This window comes from Mauremys reevesii, linkage group 2 (genome assembly GCF_016161935.1).
Source record: "Mauremys reevesii isolate NIE-2019 linkage group 2, ASM1616193v1, whole genome shotgun sequence".
NCBI classification, from domain to species: domain Eukaryota; kingdom Metazoa; phylum Chordata; order Testudines; family Geoemydidae; genus Mauremys; species Mauremys reevesii.
Genome location: NC_052624.1, coordinates 195968957 through 195995169, shown reverse-complemented (window position 1 = coordinate 195995169; position 26213 = coordinate 195968957). Strand labels below are relative to the sequence as shown.

Genomic DNA, 26213 nt, shown 5'->3' with positions numbered 1-26213 from the left:
CATACAGTGGAGCCATAACCAACAATTTTAGATAGAATCTTTACCATAAAATTCTATTCCTGGACTTGCCAGTCTCTCTTCCATTGCTTCCTTCTTTCTCTCTGACCCGAGCATTGATCTCTCATCAGCACTCTCCCATCACACATTCCATTCTCTGAAATTCACACTCCATGTTCATTGGTTACTGAGCCATATACTGGCAGACTCCCTATATACGGGAATGGATACCTATTGATTTATGTGTGCAAGTGTGGCAAAGCGGGAGGTTTTTTCTTAATGTTTTGCACGAATACGGTGTGCCTCAGTTTCCCCTGTGTGTTACACAAATACCTACTAGTGGGACAAGGGTGTGTGTGATTTTTTTCTGAGATTCTAGTAGGCAGGTGTGGCTGCCTCTAGCTGCATGCACATAGAGAATGGCCAAAGAACCCTGTAACCTGGCAACAGATGGTTGGGGGCCTCTGACCCGGAGCCAGCTGGCTGAGGCAAGTTGGAGCAAAGTGAGAGGTGCAGACCTGAACACATGTTTGCTGGGAAAGAGGCAAAGGACAGAGGAGGGACAACAGTCATGACCGAGACCAGGTAGCTGGAAGCTGCTGGGCAGTTTCCTGGCTTGGGACTCAGGGGGGAGGACCCAGGAGCTCTGGGTCCCCCCCCACAAGATGGACTTTACTAAGGCCATGGCTACACTTGCAAATTTGCAGCGCTGCAGCAGGGTGTGAAAACACACCCTCTCCAGCGCTGCAAATTGCGGCGCTGCAAAGCACCAGTGTGGTCAAAGCCCCAGCGTTATTCCCCACAGGGAGGTGGAGTACGGACAGCGCTGGGAGAGCTCTCTCCCAGCGCTGGCGCGTTGACTACACTTAGCGCTTTAAAGCGCTGCCGCGGCAGCGCTTTGAAGTGCAAGTGTAGCCATAGCCTATTTCTGTGTTAACAAGACCTGTTCTACACTTTGTTCCTGAGGAGTAATAAACCCTTCTGTTGTACAATGCTGGCTGAGAGTCATTGCTGACTGTGAAGTTGGGGTGCATGGCCCTTGGGAAGAAGAGACATGTAAGGCTGTGGACTCGCTGAGGGGAGCTCACAGTGTGAACAGGGATGCTGAACGTTCCGAGCTCAGATCCAAGAAGCGCAGAAGCCAAGCAGGCTTCTTGCCCTGGTGAGTGTGCCATGAGGAGAGACTCGCTGCACCAGAGTCCTGGCTGAGCTTCATTCAGAGCAGTTCCACAGCACCAAGACTGTGACTCCGTGGCAGCATGTATTTGTTTATGCACATGGATATCTTTCTATATAGCACATATTTTACAAGCCATCAAAGAAAATGCATAATAAATGATAAACTCTAACAGGAGGAGTCCTTTCTATAGAAAGAGTACACATCCTTCTATATATGTACTTTAATACATATGATCTCTTTCAAGAATCTAAAGTATTTGAGCAATCAAAATTGAAATTGGGGGACTGCCTGTAATCTTCAAATGTGCATCCTGAGAACTGAAGTTTTCCACTCTAATAATATAAAACTAATGTAGGGCTAGACAATGACTGACACGGTCATTTGCTCATCCTCCTTTCAACCTTGTGCTTATTTTATTCTGCAAGTGTCACATGGCTGTTTGAAATCATTCATCTTGCCAGTAGCTTTTAAGCTGAAAACTCTAAAAAGAAATTCCTTCTAGGAGAACTTTGGAAATTATCGTTCACCTTGTGAATCACCAGGCTCTAATGTATACATTTAGAAGAGATGGACTGATTCAAGCACTTGTTCAATCAGCAGCTCCATTGATGAATATTCATCTACTGCTCATCTTCAAATCGGATCATACAGCCATCTGTTGCCCACTGCTTAGAATCAGTCAAACACCTGCCACAATCTTGTCTTACATTTTAACTCTTCTTTAGGGTAAATCCTGCATTCTGCTCCACAGGCACAGGGAGCCTTGCCCGCAGCTGAAACAATGGGGTTCTGCTGCATGCTGAGGCAGACAGGTTAGGATGGCAGGATCACATACAAGGGATGTAGATTTTCCGGCATGAGAGAGTGCAGCTCCATGAGTGCTCCCTTCTTTCTGTACTGGTACAGGGGCTAGATTTGGGTCTGGAGCAGATAAAACTGTGGCTCTACAAATCATTCTCTCCACATAGAGGGATAGGGAGCACAACAGCTATGGGGGCTAGCACAGCCCTACCTAAAAAATGGTGGCTACTTCTGAGAGACCTGACACGTGTCCTGTGGTATAGTGAGTACACGTAGGTTTTACATCACACACAATCCTGGTGCTTTGGTTGTTCGTGGATGGAGATTCAGATTTTTTTCCTAGAAATTTGATGGCAGGAGAGGGGAGAGATAGAGAGGGTGACACAATAGTGCATAGTAATGGTAAATGCCATCACTGTGGAACACAAGTATTAAGTCAACCATAAACCTTGCTGCAGCAAGCCACATAATTCTGCCTAGTATTGTAGGAGAAGATGCTATAAGTCTAGGTGGCATCGGAAAGAAATTGCTAGCCTATTACAGCGATTAGATCTAATTTTATACTTCTGTACTATGCTTATAAATGCACGATGTGACCATATGAAAATGGCACTGTAGACGAGCGGACTCACCCCTGTGGCGCTTGCTGCTGGTGACTTCTGGAAATTAGCTCATTCCAGCTCTGGAGCACCCTCTGCAGGCTGGTGATCCACCTGTCCTCTGGCTCCCATGTCCCTCCCTGGACCCCGGTGCCCCTTTATCTGGGGTGCTGCCCCCTGGCAGTAACCCCTCAGTCTTAGGGTCTCCCTGGGGAGACCCCACCCACTATTCCCATCTCTCCTCAGTATAAGGCTACTGCCAGTCATTATCTAGCCCCACACCCTAGGACAGACTGCAGTATCAGCCATTCATCACTGGCAAGGAGGGTTTGGACCTACTGCCTTGGCCTACCCCTGGGCTGCCCTCTGCAACCCCCAGTACCTATTTGCCTTATGCTAGGCCACAGCCTGGGGCTTTCCAGGCTGGAGCTCCCCAGCTCCTCTGCCTTTCCCCAGCCCTGCTCCACTCAAGTACCTTATGTCCAGTTCCCTGCAGCCAGGCCCATCTCCCTCTATAGGCAGAGGGAGACTTCTCCTGGGTCTCTGGCTCACAGCCTTTTATAGGGACCAGCGGGGCCTGATTGGGGTGTGGCCCAACTGCAGCCACTTCCCAATCAGCCCAGTTTAGCAGCTCCCAGCCAAAACCTTCCCCAGGGCTGTTTTAAGCCCTTCAGGGCAGAAGCAGGGTAACCACCCTGCTACAGGCACCTTCTTACTGTCTACTGAGAATGATGGGCCAGATCCTCAGCTGGTGTAAATTGGTTTGGCTCCACCAAAGTCAATTAATTTACAACAGCTGAATATTTGCCCTTGCTCACTCCCCTCTCCATGTTTCCTCTATTGACAAGTGCACTTCTACTAGCTCTGCAGCACCACCACAGTTGAGAGAGGGAGAGCATTTGAGATGGATTCTTTTTGTGGTTCATGAATTAAAAAGAATTAATAACTAAGATCCAGTTGCAGAATTTTTAATTCTATGGTGGTAAGACTGAAATGAATTCAGATTGACATTCAAATCCCAAGTTGATTTTGTAGGTCTGACAGTTGGATTTTAATACTATGCCAAGCTCATTTTAAATGTAAAAAAAAATACATTGTATAACATCAAACATTGCTCACAGTGTTATTTCTATTCAGTATTTTTTAGAGAATAACCACACTTTACCTAACGGTAGCATCTGTTATGTTATTTTGATTATTCTTGTAATTAGCAGAGTGTTTGGGAACTGTTCTCTCCTTGGAAGAAAACTGTAGTCTGCCCCTGGTCAGTTCCCTAATTTCCATAGAAACAATTAGAGTGGTTAGGGAGATAGGGTAACATTTAGCCACTGTAAAATCTAGGCAGCTTTGTTTGTGGAGTTTTGGGATTTTTGATATTGTATACTAATTTACAGTCAGGATTTTTGAAGACTGATAACAGCTTCTCACATTTCTGCACTGCACTAAACTATTTCCATTTGCTTTGGTATTATTCTTGACATATGCTGTTTAATTCCTCCTAAAATGTGAACACTGAAAAAAGCCTTTACCTTGGCTTCTGTGAGACTTATCCAACATACAATTCTGCATTTATTCTGTCACTGAGAGTTGGCAATGAGTGCATCCATCAGATAGAATCCCAAACAATGGGCATGGTTAGTTAAAGCACTGGAAAAGTCTGTGAAACTAGTTTCCAATCCAGGGCACAATTACCGTCTTCCAATAAAGTTTCAGGTTTGTTGGCAAGTTTCAAGTCTCATATCCTCAATCAACTGCTGTAGACTAAGTCTATAATACAATTAAAGCCTATTTAAGCATACTTTTTAGAGCTGGTTGGAAATCAATTCCCAGCCCCCCCTCCCAACACCCTTATTTCAACATTTGTTTTCATCATGAATTGGGATGAAAAAATCTAACGATTTTTTTGTGTGTGATTTAACAGATAGCTAAGGGTTAATGCCTCTTTTACCTGTAAAGGGTTAAGTTCACCTAGCCTAGCTGACACCTGACCAGAGGAACCAATGGGGGAACAAGATGTTTCAAAAGGAAGGAGGGAAATTTCCTTTGTTTAGTCGGTTTCAGTTTCAGCCGGAGTGGAAAAGATCAAGGAACCAGCCTCTTATCAGAGTAGTAAGTTTTAGAAAGGAATAAACAGGTTTATGTTTATTTTCTTTTGTGACTTGTCTTGCTGCAATTAGGGGGGAATTATCAAATTTGGTATTCTTGTGTGTATTAAGATTTCTGCCCAGGGGAACGTCCTGTGTTTTCAGTCTATTGTCTGTGAGATACGCTGGTATGCTGTCTCCCAGAGGGTTTATTTTTTTCTTTCTGTTACCTTTCTTTTCTTTAATTAAAAGCCTTCTTTTTAAGAACTTGATTGATTTTTTCTATTTTTTAGATCCAAGAGAATTGGATCTGGACTCACCAGGGACTGGGGCGGGGGGAAAGGAAGGGGGAAGGAGTAATTCTTCCTTGTTTTTGAGATCCAAGAAAATTGGATCTGTACTCACCAGGGAATTGGTGGAGGAGTCTCTCAAGGCTACCCAGGGAGGGGAAGGTTTTTGGGGGAAAGGGAGTGATCCAGGTACTCAGAAATTCTGGATGGTGGCAGCGAGACCAGATCTAAGCTGGTAATTAAGCTTAGAAGTGTCCATGCAGGTCCCCACATCTGTACCCTAAAGTTCAGAGTGGGGGTAAGACCTATGACAGTGTGTGAAATGGAAAGTTTCAAAAGATTTTGATTTGGAAATATCAAAATGATTTTGATTGTGCAGAAATTGCATTTCAATTAAAACAAAATTCAGACTAGTTCATGTATAAGAAATCATCAAGAACACCCATAGCCTAGGATGGTCACTCTTTTGTAGTAGAAACAACATGTGCACCATTGAAAAAGTTCGTTCTGGTTCCTTTAGTATAAGAAATATTATAAATTCCTGGGACATTCCTAAAATGAAATATCTCAGAATGAGCTTTATGTGTGCCCACTTTAGTACAAATCAAAATAAATAATCAAGCTTATTCTCAAATTGATCAAACTTACTGCATTTGTGAATGTCACCACACTTTGCTTTGGTCCATTTTCCATCTTTCTGACCTGGAAACACTTTAAATTATCAAAATTGCTCAATGGTTCACCAGAACTCTCACACACCAGTACTCTCACACAAGCCCTCAATGCATTAAAATGAAAGTTATTTTTCAAATTTTAACAGAAGACAAGTGAACAAATCTTCAGCTCTACTATCAGATCAAAATCAATTGCAAGTCTTTACAGGCAGCCACATACCGCAATTTTATAATATCTTAGTATCCATAGTGTTAGTGTATCTTTGGATACTCTCCATCTCTATGCAAAGTGGTATTCTTGCCATATTTGTCTATTCACTAAGCAACTTAAAACTTACACTCTGCTTAGAATAAAACAACATGGATAATGTATTTTAAGCTATTACCAGCATCAAGCCAGCCTTTGGTGCACTGCATTGATTATGTGGAAGTTTTAACAAAGGAAAGCACAATTTCTTGCCTTTTAGATAATTACAATTTCACACCACAGTCATAATTGGGGACATGCAGAAAGGCCTATATCCAGCTGTGACAGGCACTGGATATCAATCATTATTCCATCTAAGATTGAACATGCAATATTAATCAGTAGTAGAAATCATGTACATTTTTAGAGCATGAATCAAAATGAGTTTAACAAATGTCATTGCAAGGCCTTTATGTAATATATATGAGTGTCTAGTTCTACTCTGTCATGGTTTCTTTCCAGATAATAAGGCCATGCAGGCATGTGAAATATAGTCAAAATATTGACATTTCAAAAATGCAAGTAAGAGATTGTGAGATGGCAAATTGAAGATGATGATGATGAAGTAAATTGCTTAATATGTATTAGCCAGACTATAAGAGGGGACCAGACTGGAAAAAAATATAACAAAAAATTATATTCTCTCAAGCTGTGTTCAAAACGCAAGGGCCACACACTGCAGACATGAAAATAAAATGCCACTCATAGAAGATTGTACAGATCTTTAAAATATGATTTTTTCTTATATGCTTTTATCAACAGAAAAAAAAGGAATTAACAGTGTTGACATTTAAGCTGTCATCATTTCACTTCTGAGTGAACAGCCCACTGAGATGAATAGGACAGTTCAGTCCTCTGAAAATGTTCTCCACCCTGCCCCCTCCAATCATGGCATTGATTTGCATTCCGTCCATATATGAGCAGTTTTCTTTGCAAACATAAGGCATAGAGACGTCTTATTTTAAAATGGAGCAAACTGGCTAATCTACTCATTGCTAGAAGTGACATATGGGAAATATTAATCAAATTATGATGATGTGATGAGAAAGCCATGCATTGGTCTTGATTTTGAAAAATCAGGTTAATGTTTTGTGAAACTAAAAAGCAAGATTTGGATTCCTTTTTATTTGTGTCGCAGCAGGACAATGTAAGAGTAAATGTTTGCAACATGTGAAAAATTATTCCTTTCTGAATAACTTTATTTTATCCTGACCTACAAGGGAGAAAAACTGCACAAATCATCACTGATTATTCCAAACATTCTGCAGAGGTATTCATACCAAAGTCATTGCAACAAAAGTGATAAGAAGATAAAATATAAGGAAATTGGGGACTCCTCCTGTTAGAAATTGCCCAAACATCCTGACTCCTCCCAGATCTCCTGCAGGTCTGCGAGAAGGGTGCTGTTTATACACATCTCTTATTTTCCCCCCATCAGGCCTTGACAGAACCTAGGAATAAGTACAATTTCCATGCTGGACTACAATTATCTGCATTCATTGATCTTGGAGAATGGCTTTGGTAATTCTCTCTTCCACCAGTGAAGAGAATTCCATCCTAGCCTACTCCTACAATTCTGGCCTTACATCCTGTAGTCAGAGGCTAGCTGAACAGGCTATAAACTATAAACTGCTTCCCAAAACAGTTCCTCCCCCTGCCCTGATGTACAGGGTTTTTTATAGGCAAGTCTAGGGCTTATAACTGACTTCAATAGGCTTTGCAAAGATCAGGGACTTAGCTTGGGAATATATTGGTCTAGAAATAAGCTTCCACGTAAACTGCAAAGGACTTATACAGCCTGTTAAAATCTGAGCCACCAAAGATTTGAAGGTTGGTGGGTGGGGTGAGGAAAGGGTGAGGGGAAGAGATCTGAGGAACAGTTCTGCTTTAGGCCTATCCCTGATTATCTGAGCTGAAGGTAATAGTGTATACACTAGAAAGAGAGAAAGCAGAAACAGCACCAACAGCTTCAGACAAAATTATGTTGACTAAATGAGAGGCCCTTTGGCCTCAAGAAGGCATTAATGGCTTTGTTACAGTACACCAGCAAGACAGCAACTGGCTCCAACAGTAAAGAAAATTAGCTCTTCCATAGCTATTGTGTCAAGATTTCAGGGGAAAATGTTTATATTGGCCTTAATGAAGCCTCAACATTTGTATCTAAAGTTTTGCTTGTGCTATCACTTGTGCCTGCAAAAGACAGACTTTTTTTTGGACACAAACAGCACTGATACGCACAAATCAATGTTTTTTTTAATAAATATTCTTTGCATGCTAGAGGTCTGTTGGTCACACTTTGCATTAAAGGTAACTTTACAAATAGCTTTAAAATTATTGATTGATGTTATAATAAATAGTTAACCAGATGTTATGGAATCCAAGAGGTCAATAGTTTTCTTATGAGCATGATTTGTATCTTTGTATAACAACTTTCACTGATATGCGCATAACCGAAGATAACCCATACAGCTCATAATATCTGTAACATGCTTCTAGCCTCTTCACAAATTAAAACTTTATAAACTTTTAATTGTATGTTTAATACAATGTGTAACCAATCTGGTTTCAAGTAGTGTAAATGGTTGTGGGAGAAAATCTAGATGTCATATTTGAAAAATATGTCTTTTGTCTGGGCTACAAGTCTTAACTGAGCCTCATGTGCCTCATCAGCCACTCGACAAAATTACTTTTATAAAGATGTTTTCCCCTTACTGATCTGATATTTATATAGGATATTGGGCATGATCAAAAGTGCAATGAAGTCAATGGAAGTGTTTCCATCAAATTCAAAGGGTTTGGGGTTTGGGTCAACATGATTTACACCACATAAATGAACAAAGGGCCAGAACTTCAGCAGGAGTAAGTGGGCACAGCTCCATTGCAGTCAATGGTGTAATGCTGATGAACACGAGCTGAACATCTGGCCCAGAACATTTATCTGATAAACATCTAGATTTAACACATTAGCCACTGTAGATTCACTTTATTCTAATTTTACGCCTTACCTTTGAATTTCTCTCAGGGATGACTAAAGGCCAAATTGAGCCTTTGCCATAAGCTTTGAACAAGGGGCAGCTGGTTATTGTGCTACAGAAGGAGCAGATGAGGCTCTAGACAGTCACAAATTGCTACCTGGTTCTCCACCAGAAAGGGAGGATAATCTTCACCATCCCTAAACCTGGCACAGATTACTTCTCCTGGCATGCAGATTCAGCTGCTCTGGCTACTGTGTTGGTAGGTGAAGCCAGGGATCCACCCACTTCCCACCTCTCTGTCCCCCTTGTATATGTACAGGGAGTAGCAGCCCCTGGGAGGCTGCTGTACTCCCTGGGCCATTATCCACGATGTGGGTAGCAGCAGAGAACAAAAGTGGAGCAGCTTGTGCTGCTTTGCTACTACCCTCCAGAGGATCACTAGATGGGCCATAGTCTGATCCTACTTAAATAATGTTACACACATATACACCACCTGTGCTACAAAGGCAGTACATTAAAATTAGAGGTGGGCCTAAGCCATAATGATTAGATCTAATTTTTCCTACAGTTAAATTCAGTGTTAGGAGTTGCCTCATAAAGCTAATGGCCAACCATTGAAATTCACATCCAAATCCATATATAAATTCTCCCAGAGTATGAGAATGTTCAGATCTGGGATTGTGGTTCAGATCCATCTCTGATCCCATTTTAAGTAATTTTTCAAATTTAGAAAAAAAAAATCTAGATCCACAAAAGAAAAGTGTGGAAATCTTCAGTTCCACAGTCCAGAGAAAAATATCAAATAGCAAATCTTCACAAATGGATAAAGAAATCCACAGCCAATCTTCAACTTCTCAGCTAGAGTCTAATTCAGAGCTAAACCTCATCACTCCAAATTGTGCATAAGTACATAACGAATATTCAGCTCCACAATCAGAGTGAAATAAAAATAAAACATGCTTAAGCAACTTAACTTTCTTACTGCAGAAGATGTAAAATCATCCCCAAATATCTCCCCACTAGCCATGACACCATTGTTTCCATAGTAACTAATGAACTTCAAAACGGAACCTCACACATGGCCTCAACATCACAGTAACCATGACAACCTGACGTAGAAGACCATGAATAAAGAAGTATAAAAATCTAACAAAACACCACAAATAAATTGTAAGACTCCAGGTTTTTCCTAAATATCTTTAGTTTCAAATATGCACTATACATTTTTGTTGCCACAGTTATTTGGCTAGACCTGCATCTACCATCTGAGAATAATATGATCATACTAAATTCATGTAACTAAAAAGTGAACCCATCACACATTAGCATGTTTTCTCAATATACAGTAAGTATTCAAAATTGGGTCGCACAAGTTAGGTACTCAAATCCATATCTAGCTACCTAAACCAGAGACCTGATTTTTTTTTGAGGTGTCATGGATCTGCAATTCTCCATGAAGTCAATGGAAGAAAACAGGACCAATGGTGTCATAAATTTGGAGTGATATGCTACCAGCCTCCTAAGCTGTAAGTACAATTGTTAATTGAGGGTGCTTCTGAAAATGCCACTTAATTTTGGGCTGTGTCTGCTGGGTTGCTCAATGACGCAAAGGCATGCTCCTTGAATCCTGCTGCTATGGAATCCCCTTAGTGAAATATTACATAGTTTCAAGCACTGGAGGAAATGGCCTGGCATTTAGACCTTATCTGAAGGTTGTTTTAAATTAAAACCTGTGAACATCAGAGAATAAAGCTAAAAATACTTTAGTCTGATTTTACTTTTCTCAGCAGAGAAGGCCCTCACAATGCCAGCACCAATACTAGAAAGAGAAGAGTTCCTGATAGTTGTAAAACATGGGCTCAGTTCCTCAAATTTAATGACATGAATGGGTGACAGGTGCCTAAATAACTTTTGAGTATGTGGACCATAGTCAGTAGATACATTTACCTAAACTTTTAATACAGAGCACTATTACACTATGCAGATTACATAGTGTGCATGCACAAGTCTGACCATATGTGCATACATGTTATTTTGCAGGCAAACATAGACATAAATGCTTTCCATCAAATTTTGGATAGCTTGGCAAATGTGATATTTATAATAATGATTACACAAGTTATTTTTACATTTTAAATATAGTTAAAAATTCATGATATCTGATCAAAGAATAAATATTGAGGGCAGTTTGGTGGTGTGTTTGTAATGAGTTGGTTGTCTTGGTTCATTCCAAACTTTTTTTAAAGTTAAAAAAAATATATTCCAAAGCTGTCTTAGAGAAATAACTCACTTGTATTTAAGAACTATACTTAAGAACTAAACTGTTTCCTGAAGGTCTAATTAAAATCAGTTAGGTGTTATCTTTGTAATACCCTTACAATGAGTACTCCACAAGGCGCTGCACTAACTTAAGTGGAACTACCTTTGGGATTAAAGATGCCATTCAACATGAATAAGGGCATCACAACCTGGTTTGAAAAGATTAGGATAAAGATTGGGGAGAACTCTCTGTTCCTGCTTCACAGTTAAGCAGATCACCTTTACCTTCCCTGTAGAGGAGAGGGTAAACTTGTGCCTCAGAGAGAGCCTGCAGGAAACAGACTCTTTGGTAATTTGGAGGGTGTAGCAGGGTGAACTCCTGCTCCTTCCCTGAAGGGGTTAAAAACAGCCCTGGGATAGGGCTGTGGCAGGAGAAAACAGCCTTTAGGCTGGGCTGATTGGGGGAAGTGGCTGCAGCTGGGGAACAGTCTCTCTCTGCCTTCAGAGTGAGAGAAGGGCCTGGCTGCAGGGAGCTAGAGACTGGATACCTGAGTGAAGCAGGGCTGGGGAAAAGCTGAGGAGCTGGGGAGCTCCAGCCTGGAAAGCCCCAGGCTGCGGCCTAGCAGAGGGCCAACAGGTACTGGGGGTTGCAGAGGGCAACCTAGGGGTAGGCCAAGGCAGCAGGTCCAAAACCCCCTTTGCTGATGATGAGTACTGGATACTGCAGTCTGCCCCAGTGAATGGGGGCTAGATAGAGACTGGGCAGTAGCCACTACTGAGGCGAAGTGGGGATAGTAGGGTGGGGGTTCCCCTGGGAAGGGGAAACCCAATTAAAGGTTAAAGGGGCACCGGGGTCCTGGGAGGGACACGGGGCCAGTAGCAAACAGGTGGATCACCGGCCTGCAGAGGGCGCTCCAGGGCTGGAAAGAGCTAATTCCCCAGAGTCACCAGCAGGAGGTGCTGCAGGGGTGAGTCCCGACCCATCTACAGAGGGATATGGAAATCCTTTTTTAATTACTGAGAGAGTTCTGAATGTATTGCTCAGGATTAGTCGTAGATTCTAAGGCCAGAAGGGATCATTGTGATCATCTAGTCCAGTGGTTGTCAACCAGGTGTACGTGTACCCATGGGGCTACGCAGAGGTCTTCCATGGGGTACATCAACTCATCTAGATATTTGCCTAATTTTACAAAAGGCTACATAAAAAAATCAGCAAAGTCAGTACAAAGAAAGATTTCATAAAATGACTTGATTATACCACTCTATATACTAAATACTGAAATGTAAGTACAATAGTCATATAAAATAAATCAATGGAATAATTATACGGTAAAAAGTGAGGGAGTAAGCCATTTTTCAGTAATAGTGACACTTTTGTGGTTTTAAGTCTGAATTTGTAAGCAAGTAGTTTTTAAGGGGTGAGGTGTAACTTGGGGTTTCGCAAGACAAATCAGACTCGTCAAAGGAGTACAGTAGTCTGGAAAGATTGAGAGTCACTGAATTAGACTGATCTCCTGTATAGCAAAACCCACAGACAGACATTCCCCCAAATAAATAATTCCTAGAGCGTATCTTTAAAAAGACATCCAATCTTTATTTAAAAATTGTCAGTGATGGAGAATCTATCACAACCCTTGGTAAATTATTCCAATGATTAATTACTCTCACTGATAAACATTTACGCTTTATTTCCAGTCTGTCTGTCTGTCTGTCTAGCTTCAACTTCCAGCCATAGGATCATGTTATACCTTTCTCTATTAGGGAACTATAATTGGCTTTTCAGTCTGTCTGGGTTATTTTAGACTTGTAATCAAATCACGCCTTACCCTTCTTTTTGTTACGCTAAATAGTTTGAGCTCCTTGAGTCCTTCACTGTAAGGCGCATTCTTAATCATTCTTTTGGCTCTTCACTGAACCCTCTCCAATTTAATCAAAAACCTTCTTGAATTGTGGACACAAGAACTGGATATAGTTTTCCAGCAGCAGTTATGCAGAGGTAAAATAACCTGTACTCCACCTCAAGATTCCCCTGTTTATGCACCACAGGCTCAATCTTTTCACTCTGACATTTTTTCCAGTTATCCAAGGATTTGATCCAAATCCCACTGAAATTTTCATTCACTTCCATGGGCTGTGGATCAGGCACTCAGTACATTATATGGAATTGTCATGGTTTGACTGTCTGCATAGAGATCTTCATGTTGTGCCTTTATTTTTCCCTTTTTCCTTAGTTGGTGAGATGGCGTTTCACTTACAGGAGGGCTTCTCAACTGGTGCGTTGCTATGCCCACGGAATCATTGGCATGATGTCTGGAGTGGCTCACAACCATGAGTGCCTACCTCAGAGTAGAGTGTCAAACACAGAGCAGACACCCCAAAATGGTGATATTTTCCCATATGTGAACTCCCCAGTACTGTACGTGAACTCCCAAAATACTACAATAGTCTTGTAAGTCACAGATAGACTGGAGTGTCTAAGAGGACCAGCTTGCCACCCAGACAGGCTGGACTATGTGACAAATGGTCATTTACATAAAAAAATAATCACAAATAGTCCCAAAAGACCAGTCACTCACCCAGGGCAAGTGGCATTCTAAATTTCACACCAAAGACGGACCTGGTAACCAGTTCTTTTGTAAACTAACTTAAAAGTTTATTAGCTAAGAAAAGAAATATGAGTTATTGAGAGGTTAAAGCAGATAAAATCATGCACAGGTGAGTCACAGTCTATAATTCCAAATGGTAGCAGAGATGTAGTAATCTGGCCAGTTTCCCAAAAGTCTCTCAGGGCTACCCAAAGTAACTCTGGGGATCTCCATCTTCTCATTCAGTTATTCTGCCCTGTTAGAATCCAAACAGTCCAGAGATTAAGATTTTTTTCCCCTTGTGTCCATATTTATAGCTTCTCACAGAAAAGCAGCTGACAAAACAAGCTACCCACATGAGCTCTTTGTTTGATTGGTGGAGAGAGAGGAGCACATTTGGAGTCTTTGATCTCTGACCATCACACAGAATGACAGCTTGCCTTCAAATGTGCAAGAATTAGCATTTTCCTGTTAAAGTTCTTCATTTGCATTACACAAGGCTTCTTTCTCATTTGATGAGTTATTTAGTTATAGGGGTATGTACAATGTAAATGTTTGTTTTTACATCACACAAGTATGTTAACATTTTATTGCAACTTTGCCTTAATAAAATTTTCATTAAAAAAAAAAAACCCTTCAAATAAGTCATAGCCCACCTGAAAAGATTGAGAACACTGACTTATAATATAAGCCTGATCCTTCTACCACTGAAAATACTGGCAAAAAAATCCCCTTGACATCAGTGAGAAGTAAAACTGCAAAGGCTGTTGCTAGAAGTAGCTCTAAAGGACTGGACATGACCATGACTGAGAACATTTTAAAAGTGTTTAGTTCTCTTGAGTTTTTAAATAGATGCTATTGAATACTCATGGCCAGATCCGCAGCTCATGTAAATTGTAATGGATAGGGGAGAATGTCAATGTGATGGTTAGCACCTGCTGGGATCTGGCCCTGAAACATCATCATTTCAGGAATCATATCACTATGCTGTCAGTTTAAAGAAACATTATTTCCTAAACTATTAAAACTTCTTTTTAGTCAAGAAATTGTGTCATTTTCTTCCTTTTTCTTCTCTGAAAATAATAATAGGAGATATACCAATCTCCTAGAACTGGAAGGGACCTTGAAAGGTCATTGAGTCCAGCCCCCTGCCTTCACTAGCAGGACCAATTTTTGCCCCAGATCCCTAAGTGGCCTCCTTAAGGATTGAGCTCACAACCCTGGGTTTCAGCAGGCCAATGCTCAAACCACTGAGTTATCCCTCCCCTTCTGCTCCAGGCATACTTCCTGTTATGGCTGGATAGTGAAACTTTCCCTTTATGCCTTCACAGAGTGACACTTCTCAGGATATTATTCTAATTAGGCCTCTTGACTTGTGATCTTCCTCCTTGAGGTATGTGTTCTTCTACAGACTCTAGGAATAGAAATCTCCTATCCTCGCTGTCCATCCCACCTCAGAGGCAGTACACCCAAGAATGATTTTCCCCCTCCCTCCCTCTTCTCCATGTTTTCTGTGGGATACATCCTGGCTATAAGCAATCAATACCCATGTATTTAACTTGGCTCTGTATTGCTTTTACTAGGGTAATTTTTGTTTGGGTAGTTTTGGTGGTGAAGGATATGGAAAGGGGCAGGGAACTTTCTTAGTTCAATATTGTGATTTGTATGCACAGGATTCAGGTTACACTTGTCTTGACTTGCACCCTATGTAGCCCCATTGAAGAAAGCACAGCATCTAGGCTAGTGTCATTGCTGTTCTTTAAATTGCATTTTTGACTTTGCGTGGAAATATGAAACAGCAGTATCTAGTGTGTGTATCTAATAAGTGTATTAGAGATAAAAAAAACACACTAGGCCCAACCCCATCATGGGATTTTTGAGACCTCCTTGCTCTGACTGAAAGCTGATCATTGTAAAAGAATACACAAGGAAGCAAAGGCATCTGTGGCTCTAGACTGTGTACCTAAAGGATCATTTCACTGCAATCAGGCTTCTTTGCCAATAAGTAAACAAAGAAACTTCATTTTCAGTGATCACTCACTTGTCTCCCATGATTGGTGAGGAAGCTTAAGCAGCAAACATCATTTAGATTGCTTCCTAGTCTATCAGACTACCATGTTCTTGGTACTTCATTGTTTTATTGTCCACATCTTGTACTTTTTTACGTGTTCCTTATATGCCAGAGTCTGTTTCTTACTGATAGTCCTATCTTTCCTGACCATCAATTGAGTTCACACTATTCCTGTTGTTAGAAATGCTTTCAATCACATGCAATGTGCATTTTCTGTAAGATGTTCTTTTTTTCATTTTCATCTAATTTAAACCAAGAGTTGAGCTCCAATTTGCAAGGTGAATTTACCTCAGCCTCTACAATCCCTCTCTACAATGCCATGGCAAACAACTAATAAAAAAATGTTTTCCTTAATTCTCATGTGGTTTGATATTTTTTCAAGTGAATGATGCTTAGGAAAACAGCCATATGTATTGACTGAAAAACTTAAAAAAGCTGAAAAAAAATTTTTTGTCCAGGAAAAAACAAAGAACAATGTAAAGTACTGGGCTTGTAAATTTAAATTGCACACAGTACACACACCTGAGCTAAAGATTACAAGAGACTAGGCTAATGCTTTGGAACTTTGGCTGTGACTGCAGTTTTGTATCATATCCTTTATGTAATGTAGGATGTTAACATTCATGAAACACTGATAAACCAAACAACCACAAAAAAGGGATGTACTTTCTAAAGAAATCAAAATGTCAACAATAAAAAGCATCTGATTTTTTTTAAGAGTATAACCGTTCCCCTTCTAATTTGAGGTGCAGGGGAGGGGATAGGCTATTATACAGATCCAGTTGTAGCTGGATCTCAAACTGTGTGTATAAAGTAAGGTATATGGGTCAATATTTTCAAACTTGAGTTCCTAAAATTAGGTTCCTAAATCCACATGTAGGCACCTAATAGAAGTGGCCTGAGGTTCTGAGTAGAGCAGGGAGACATTTTTGGGCTGAAACATGTTTTTTCTGGGAAAAAAATGCAGATTCAGGTTGACCCAGAACCAGGGCTGGTGCAAGGATGTTTCGCGCCCTAGGCGAAACTTCCACCTTGCGCTCTCCCCCCCTCCGCCCTGAGGCATCCCCCCCTCTGCCCTGAGGCATCCCCCCTGCAGCAGCTCCCCACGCCCTACGCTCCACCCTGAGGCATCCCCCCCTTAATAAAACATCTTAAACAAAATATCTTAATAAAAATAACTTCATAACTCAGCATGACTCTCTTTTAGGTGTAGGTGTCCAAGTGCATCTTATTTTCTCTGGCCTCAATCCTGCAAACACTTAAGTATATCTGTAACCTCACTCATGTGAGCATCCACATATCATTCAGTGGAGCTACTCACATGAAATCAGTTATGCTTTGAAGTTAGGCATTTTTGGAATCATTGGCTCAGATTATAAACTCTTCAAAAGCCTGAGCCAAAGCCCATTGAAACGAATGGAAAGAATCCCAGCAGCTTTTAGTCCTCTTTCTGGGTTTCTCCTCAGATCCATATCACAATATTTTAGAATCTAGGGTTGCTCATTAGGATAATCTGGCCCTGTCTCCACTTGCACCAAAACTACATGAGAGATTCTTGCTCATTTATCTCTAGGTCAAATGAGTACACACTATTTAGTCAGATGTTCATATAAAATAAAATCTGACTCCTTTTCATCTATGAGAAGTGAAGTGACATACTTCTCCATTTAAAAAATTCTAGAATGAAGAACTGTGAATTAAATTGTAATTTGAGCTTTCCTCCATTCTAAGGCTTCCATCCTGAAATTATTTCTTTTTATAGTTGGATCACTGCCCTCACCCAGAGCCCTACTGACTTCAGTTGACTTGCTGTGCAAGAACAGATGTTTCTATATTAAGGCGCAGGAGAAACCATTTTACAATCTAGTGCAAATCAGAGATATAAATGTAAGAGAAATCTGACATTTCTCAGCCCCAAATCATTTTACTTTGCTATCTCAGAAGCAATATTCTCCAAGCAGCAGAGCCACAGTAGTGCTATGCTGATTTACAGCATCCGAGTGCCAGACCCAAGTTTAGACAGTTATTTACAGTTAATTTCATCATGCCTTAATTTCCCCCTCTCTGGTACAGAGACAATAATGCTCATCCACTTTTTATAAATAGCTGTTAGGTAGTTGGTTGAAAGTTGTGAAGGGCCTGATCCAACACTTAAAGTCAATTGAAACTTTTCCATTAACAATGACAGCTAGTTTAGGTTTAACGAGAACAAAGGTATCATACTTATTATTTTCTGTCCTCTATTTTGTCTTATTTCTGCTATTTAAAACAGTATAGCTTTCCTCTTTATTCTTTTGCTAGTTGAACTCATACACACAAGAACATTTTATTTTACTATGTGATTGTGTAAATAAAGTACAAGTGTAAAGCTTAATGTGAAGCCTGAAGGCTTGATAGCGGAACAATTATTTGTAGCTAAATTATTATCAGGAATGACACACTGCAGTTTCTTTGAAACAGAAAAGTTAAAAAGTTAGCAATTTAAAAAAAAAAATCTGTTTAGACATTTTCCAAAACTTTGAGGATAAGAAAAAAAAAAACCCTAAACCTTATACCTTTTACCACATTTTTTTAATCCTTGTAATGATTGCTTAAGGGAGAAGCTGTCTATGGGCAGCTTCTATTTTGGGAAATCATTGTAAAAAATGCTGTCATGTATGTATTGTGCATGTGTGTATTATGTATATTCCCTTTTATATTGAACTCTGCTGCAGAGAAGTTCAGAAAATAATAAAAGGTGTAAACATACAGTCATATGTATGTCAGAGATGGAGGCATTGTTCTCTAGAAGAAGGAAGCAGCACATGTACAGTTCTTTATTCCTCCTTATATTATAACAACCAATAAACTATGCTCATTTTATTTTCTTCTAAGTGATGAAACTATTCTACAATTTTAAAACTGTACCAGAAATGCTGTTTTCTGCCCGATGTATCTCTTGAATAATTTAATTAAGGAAACGAAGACTAAGGCCTGAATTCAGCAAGATATTTAAGCATGTGAGTAGTCCCATTGAGGTTAATGAAGCAGTTTGCATGCTTAAAGTTACACAGGGTCCTGGTCTACACTATGAGTTTAGGTTGAATTTAGCAGCATTAGATAGATTTAACTCTGCACCCTTCCACACGATGAAGCCATTTTTGTCGACTTAAAGGGCTCTTAAAATCGATTTCTGTACTCTTCCCCAATGAGGGGATTAGCACTGAAATCGACCCTACTAGGTCGAATTTGGGGTAGTGTGGATGCAATTTGACAGTATTGGCCTCTGGGAGCTATCCCAGAGTGCTCCATTGTGACCGCTCTGGACAGCACTCTCAACTCAGATGCACTAGCCAGGTAGACAGGAAAAGCCCCGCGAATTTTGAATTTCATTTCCTGTTTGGCCAGCGTAGTGAGCTGATCAGCACAGGTGACCATGCAGAGCTCATCAGCACAGGTGACCATGGAGTCCCAGAATTGTGAAAGCGCTCCAGCATGGACCGAACAGGAGGTACTGCATCTGATCGCTGTATGGGGAGACTAATCCGTGCTATCCGAACTTCGTTCCAAAAGATGAAATGCCAGAATATTTGACAAAATCTCCAAGGGCATGAAGGACAGAGGTTATAACAGGGACTCGTAGCAGTGCCACATGAAGCCTACCAAAGAACCAGAAAGGCAAACAGCCGCTCTGGGTCAGAGCCCCAGACATGCCGCTTCTATGATGAGCTGCATGCCATTCTAGGGGGTGCCCCTACAACTACCCCACCCCTGTGCTTCCCTCCTCCCCCAGCCTTCTCGGGGTACCTTGGCAGTTATCCCCCATTTGTGTGACAAATTAATAAAGAAGGCATGAATTTGAAACACTGACTTTATTGCCTCTGCAAGTGGAAATCAAAGCGGGAAGGAGAGGGTGGTTGGCTTACAGGGAGGTAGAGTGAACCAAGGGGGCGGGTTTTCATCAAGGAGAAACAAACAGAACTTTCACACTGTAGCCTGGCCAGTCATGAAACTGGTTTTCAAAGCTTCTCTGATGCACAGCACTTCCTGCTGTGCTCTTCTAACTGCTCTGGTGTCTGGCTACGCATAATCAGCAGCCAGGTGATTTGCCTCAACCTCCCACCCCACCATAAACGTCTCCCCCTTACTCTCACAGATATTGTGGAGCACACAGCAAGCAGTAATAATTATGGGAATATTGGTTTCGCTGAGGTCTAACTGAGTCAGTAAACTGCGCTAGCGAGCTTTTAAATGTCCAAAGGCACATTCTACCACCATTATGCAGTTGCTCAGTCTATAGTTGAACTGCTTCTTACTACTGTCCAGGCTTCATGAACCATGGGATCAAGGGGTAGGTGTGACCGCACGGTGCTGCTGACTGGGAGAGCAGCCTAAGGCAGAAGCCTCCAGCTGGCATGATATTCCAGGCAGGACTGAATCTCCATTAGATGAAACTTAAAGAAGAGAATGACCTGGAGTCATTCCCATTTTTGTCCAGGCACCCCCGAGCAACCTCACCGAGGCCGGCCAGGAGCACCTATGTCTGCCCAGGCACCACCGACCAACCTAAACGAGGTCAGCCAGGAGCACCCACAGGACGATGATGATGGCTAGCAGTCATATTGCACCATCTGCCGTCCGCAAGGCAAGGCAAGAGGATGCTGCTGTGTAGCACTGCAGTACTGCGTCTGCCAGCAGCACCCAGGAGACATACGGTGACAGTGAGCTGAGCGGGCTCCATGCTTGCTGTGGTATGTCGTCTGCACGGGTAACCCAGGAAAAAAGGCGAGAAACGATTTTTTGCTGTTGCTTTCACGGAGGGAGAGGGGCCTAATGACATGTACCCAGAACCACCCGCGACAATGTTTTTGTCCCATCAGGCATTGGGAGCTCAATCCAAAATTCCAATGGGCGGCGGAGACTGCGGGAACTGTGGGATAGCTACCACAGTGTAACGCTCCAAAAGTTGATGCTAACCTTGGTACTATGGACGCACACCGCCAACTTAATGCACTTAGTGGGGACACACACAATCAACTGTATCTAATCGATTTCTAAAAAATCTACTATTAAATCAACCTAATTTCATAGTGTCGACATACCCAGGGTTCAGAATATTGTTCCTCTTTTCTCTTTAAGAGCCTCAATGCTGCTTTCAAATATTGAACACTACGTACAGTTGTTGAACTCAGAGCACACTAACTACAGGTGCTGATAAGTCCTCTGCTGCTTTCTGACTGAAATGGCTATAAATAAGAAATTGGATCTTGACCATCTTTGACTCTAATACCTTTATGGAAGAAAGTGAAGCATGGAACAGCTTTCAGTTTGAACAACAAATAATGAAAGACAACAACTGGTTTAAAATCTAAGTGTTCAAACAACAAGGAATGCTCCATGATATCATCTTAGTTAACAAAAAAAAAAAAAAAAGGAGGGGGGGAAAGGGGAAGTTACATGACAGCTCTGAGGACTCCCACCTATAAACCCTTGGCGTCATCTGCACCAAGTCTGAACACTAACCTGAAGTTTATTTTTGCCACTATTAATGCTACAGGTTCATAACCTCAATCATTCTGTGTTTCTTCAATCTGCTTCATTCATCATCACTAGCAACAACTATCTCCAGAGGGTAGGCAACATGTTGAGATTCTGAGATTAGTTCTCTTGGTGAAGATATATGATGCAGCAAAGTGACAGCTTGAGTGTCATAATAATGAGATTGCCAAGTTTTTTTATTATAATTATTTCCCTTTTTAAAAACCATTGCAATTTAAATTCTGGTGTTGTTCCTCTTTTGCATTAAGTCTACTCAACCACTACCCATGCCAGGAAAATATTTGTGCTTTGTGCTAAATACATCCCCAATGTACCATTTAACTCCCCTACAAATTCTTCTGCATCATGTGTGCATCTCTTGAAACCAGAGAGGAATTATTCTTTGGGTTTTTATTTTCACTTTTAAATAATCTTCCAGTTTTACATTGTTTGGCTTCACCCACCACAAATAATATAAAATAAAAATGTGATGCTTTCATGTAGTCTGACAAGTATTTAAAGATCTGCAGAAGGAAAATATAAATTAATATACTGTAAGAATTCCTCTCTGAGTACCATATTCATATTTGTTATCCCTGCATGTAATAATGATGAATGACTTACATTTACAGATAATACCTTTCATCCAAAGGGATTCCAAAGTGTTTTTTGTAAAAAAAAAAAAAAATCATTTTGCTTGCATAAGGGAGGAAGGGAAGAATAACTTGTATAAATACAATTGTAGATAAGTAGAAGGTAATTTCAGAGCTGGAATTTTATTAGGACAACAAGGTTAACACTCTCCTTTGCAGAGTATCACAGGATCTTAACTGCTCACAGAGCTGGTCAACCCTTCAGGCCTAGAGCTTTGCCAAACAGAGGCAAGTATAGCAGCACAGTGCCCCATATCACCAGCATGAGGCATTCATCCACTGCTCATTATCAGTCAGGCACCCAAAAATTTCTTAAATGCCTCACAAACAATTTACAGACATGGTCCTTTCCCAGATAAAGATTATAGGCTAATGCTGATATGACCCAGATATAGAGGGTCATAAATGGATATAAAATAGCAGAGGAAAGTGGATAATAGTGGATAGTGGATAATAGTAAAATTCAAGTCATAAGGCATATACTCATTTTGGTAGTTATGCTATTTTAAAATTATTATTTTTATATATCCGGCTTTGTTTCTTATAGATAAGAGGTGCCAACCCTCCAGGCCTGGCGTCTCCAGGAATTAATCTTTAATTAAATATTATGTGATGTGATGAAATCCTCAGGAATACATCCAACCAAAATTGGCAACCCTACTACTGATTCAGGTAACAAGGCGCCACTGACTAGATCACGAACACCACATTCTGCAGTACACTTGGTTTTCCTTCCAAGTGTCTTATTTCTATGGTGTGAAAACCTCACTCTGTTTAGTTGGTATGGGGATATTGCCCTATTCTATTAGGCTATTTCCACTACAACAACACTGAATACCATATTCGATGAGTAATCATGAGCAAGAGTGCCAGAATTTGGCCCTTACTCCAAAATACATTCTTTTTTTTATTAAACAAATCATACAGAATGTAGCTATTCAAAAGTTTTTAGCAGGAGAGGTGGAAGATACTCTTCTGGTGTTTTCACAGAATGGAACATACCAATGTCCTATAGAATGCTAAAACTGTGATAGCTTCATGTCATAAATGACACAGTACCATAGAAGGCCATTGCATAAACAACAACTGATGGCATGGCGTGGACCATGGTAAGTAATGCAGTTTCCAGTCCCCATTTGTGTGAAAACAAGACTGACTTTTGTGTTTATTTAAATAACAATAAAACGAACGTGTTTAACTTACTATGGCTATCCAACAACATAACCTGTTTGAGCCCCTCAATATCCATTGACAGGATTATCAACAAGATGTCAATGAGGGACAGTGATAGAGTGAATATATTAAGGAGGCTCAGACTGCCAGTCAAGAAATCAGAGAGGAGAGTGGCAAAGATAGATGGTACCAGTAATGAAAATCAGAAAAGGGAGGGGGTGGAGGAGGGGGAATCTCCAAACCTATGCTGGCTACAAAGATTTGTTTGGCTGCAGCAAGAAATTGACAGATAGCTCAATATAATATAATGTAACTTGTGTTCCCACTCCTCCTTCCACTGAAGCCAAAATGGAAGTTTTGCCATTGACTTCAAAAGCAGCCAGATTGGAATCTAACCTTACAACAGCCACTTGAGGAGGGAAATGCTATTGTCCCCTTTTTACAGACGGGGAATGGAGACACAAAGAGCCTAAGAGCCAAATGTTTAAAGGTAGTTAGGTGGCTAGTGGGATTTTCAGAAGTGCCTGTCTCCATCATCAGGCACCTAAGTGCCTTTGAAAATGTGGTCCTAGGTGACTTGCCAAAGGTCACAGAGGTAGTTTGTGGTGGAGCAGGAAATTGAATTAATTTTTCCCTAGTCCCAGACTGGTGTTCTAATGACTGGACCACCCTTCCTCTCTCTACCTTCAAAATGCCTTAAAAGTTTACAAATATGGCTGTGAACAGTGTAAGGAACATGGTACAGAAAGTGGCAATGCAAAGGGATTAGGCTGAAATCCTCCCTAGCATGAAGGAGTGAGTGGAAAGCTCTGAGAAGGAACTATAGTATTGCTCCACTGGCTTCAATAGACAGAGATTTACAGATTTATATCAGTTATGGATTTGGTTAAAAAATCATTAATCCACCCCCTTACCCCACAAAAATAATCAGACTAAGTTGGAAATCAGATTTATAAATAATATTGCAATGGTTTTGGTCTGATTGTTTGGTTTCCCCTAACACTTAAATAATGTTGATGTGGGATCACGTGAGTTTGAAGATTCAAACTTAAATGAACACACAGATCTGTGGGCCCTTCTCTTAGCTGCTTCGGAGGGAGGGACTCCACTTGCCCTCCCCTAATGCCGGCCTTGGGAGAGCAGTCATTCTTTCCCTCCACAGTCCATTTCCCCTTTCACTCCCAAACCTCTCCTCTCAGTCTTCTGCTCCTTCCACTCTGACTCAGCCCCCTCACCCTCATATTCTTCTTCCCTTTTGCCTCAGCGGTCTGTCACTTCCCATTCCCTGCCCCCACCCAGTTTCCTATCCTACTCCCTCAGCCATGGTCTTTACATTTTTTAGATTCTCCTGTCCCCCACGTTCATTTTATTCTGACAGTACCTCCTTCCCTGTCCCCATATGACCTGTATTCATACAGTGCCCTTCCCCAATCTCACCCACTTCTCTCAGTACTCTTCCCAGCCCCTCCATCAGGGGTGGCTCCAGGCCCCAGCACGCCAAGCGCGTGCTTGGGGCGGCATGCCACGGGGGGCGCTCTGCCAGTCGCACGGCAGGCGGCTCCGGTGGACCTCCCACAGGTATGCCAGCGGAGGGTCCGCTGGTCCCGTGGCTCCGGTAGACCTGCAGACAGCAGGACCAGCGGACCCTCCGCAGGCATGCCTGCAGGAGGTCCACCGGAGCTGCCTGCCGCCCTCCCGGCGACCGGCAGAGCGCCCCCCCCCTGCTTGGGGTGGCAAAATGTCTAGAAAAGCAGCAAAGAGTCCTGTGGCACCTTATAGACTAACAGACGTTTTGGAGCATGAGCTTTCGTGGGTGAATACCCACTTCATCGGATGCATGTAGTGGAAATTTCCAGGGGTAGGTATATATAAGCAAGCAAGAAGCAGGCTAGAGATAATGAGGTTAGTTCAGTCAGGGAGGATGAGGCCCTTTTCTAGCAGCTGAGGTGTGAAAACCAAGAGAGGAGAAACTGGTTTTGTAGTTGGCAAGCCATTCACAGTCTTTGTTTAATCCTGAGCTGATGGTGTCAAATTTGCAGATGAACTGAAGCTCAGCAGTTTCGCTCTGTAGTCTGGTCCTGAAGTTTTTTTGCTGCAAGATGGCCACCTTAAGATCTGCTATTGTGTGACCAGGGAGGTTGAAGTGTTCTCCTACAGGTTTTTGTATATTGCCATTCCTAATATCTGATTTGTGTCCATTTATCCTTATCCTTTACCTCGTTATCTCTAGCCTGCTTCTTGCTTGCTTATATATACCTGCCCCTGGAAATTTTCACTACATGCATCCAACGAAGTGGGTATTCACCCACAAAATCTCATGCTCCAAAACGTCTGTTAGTCTATAAGGTGCCACAAGACTCTTTGCTGCTTTTACAGATCCAGACTAACACGGCTACCCCTCTGAGAAATGTCTAGAGCTGCCCCTGCCTCCCATATTGATCCAATTCAAATAGCGCTCTTCCCTGTCCCCACTCTCACCTGCATCTCAGGATCCCAGTCCCCCATCTTCACAAGCTCCCCACAGTTTCCTTCCATATACCCCTATCCCCCCATATTCACCTGCCCTCAGCAATTTCAGAAGGGGACACTAAAGGGCACAGGTGAGATAGAGGATATATTGAAAACGGAAATTTTTCAAGTGGTAAGATACTCATCAAGTTGCTAAAAGTTTACTCTTTTTATCAGCTATTGGCCTCCAATACAGTACAAGTAGCACAGAATAAATATACACATGCAGGGCCTGCTCCTCCTCTCATTTATACCAGTTTTACACTCGTGAAAGTTAATGACTTCAGTGGAGTTACTTCAGTTTTTCAGCAGGGTATGCAAGATAAAAGACTTAGTCCCACAATCATCTGAATTGATCATGAATATTAATTTCATTAGCCCTGGCACTGTTTCCACATGATAAGATGTTTCAAAACAAAACAAACAAAACCTTTTATCGTGAAGAAGAGAAACGTAACAAATGACAACCAAACCTGAACAAAATAATCCAATCAAACAGGCCTCTTTCAAACTGAAAGCAGACTCCATGAAACTACAAAAAAAGTGACCTTATGGATTTCAAAAGCAGAGCAAATGCAATGCCCTAGTACTCTGTTATGG

General features: G+C 41.4%; 1 long non-coding RNA gene across 1 annotated transcript in view; it reads left to right on the top strand.

The window, feature by feature from the left end:
- The first annotated feature begins 9962 nt into the window (after positions 1 to 9962).
- Positions 9963 to 26213, top strand: part of LOC120398406 — a 50476-nt gene continuing 34225 nt past the window's right edge. The window contains exons 1-3 of the long non-coding RNA XR_005594357.1: positions 9963 to 10192; positions 10278 to 10373; positions 22480 to 22604. This is a non-coding gene — a long non-coding RNA (uncharacterized LOC120398406). The remainder of the gene's footprint in view (positions 10193 to 10277; positions 10374 to 22479; positions 22605 to 26213) is intronic.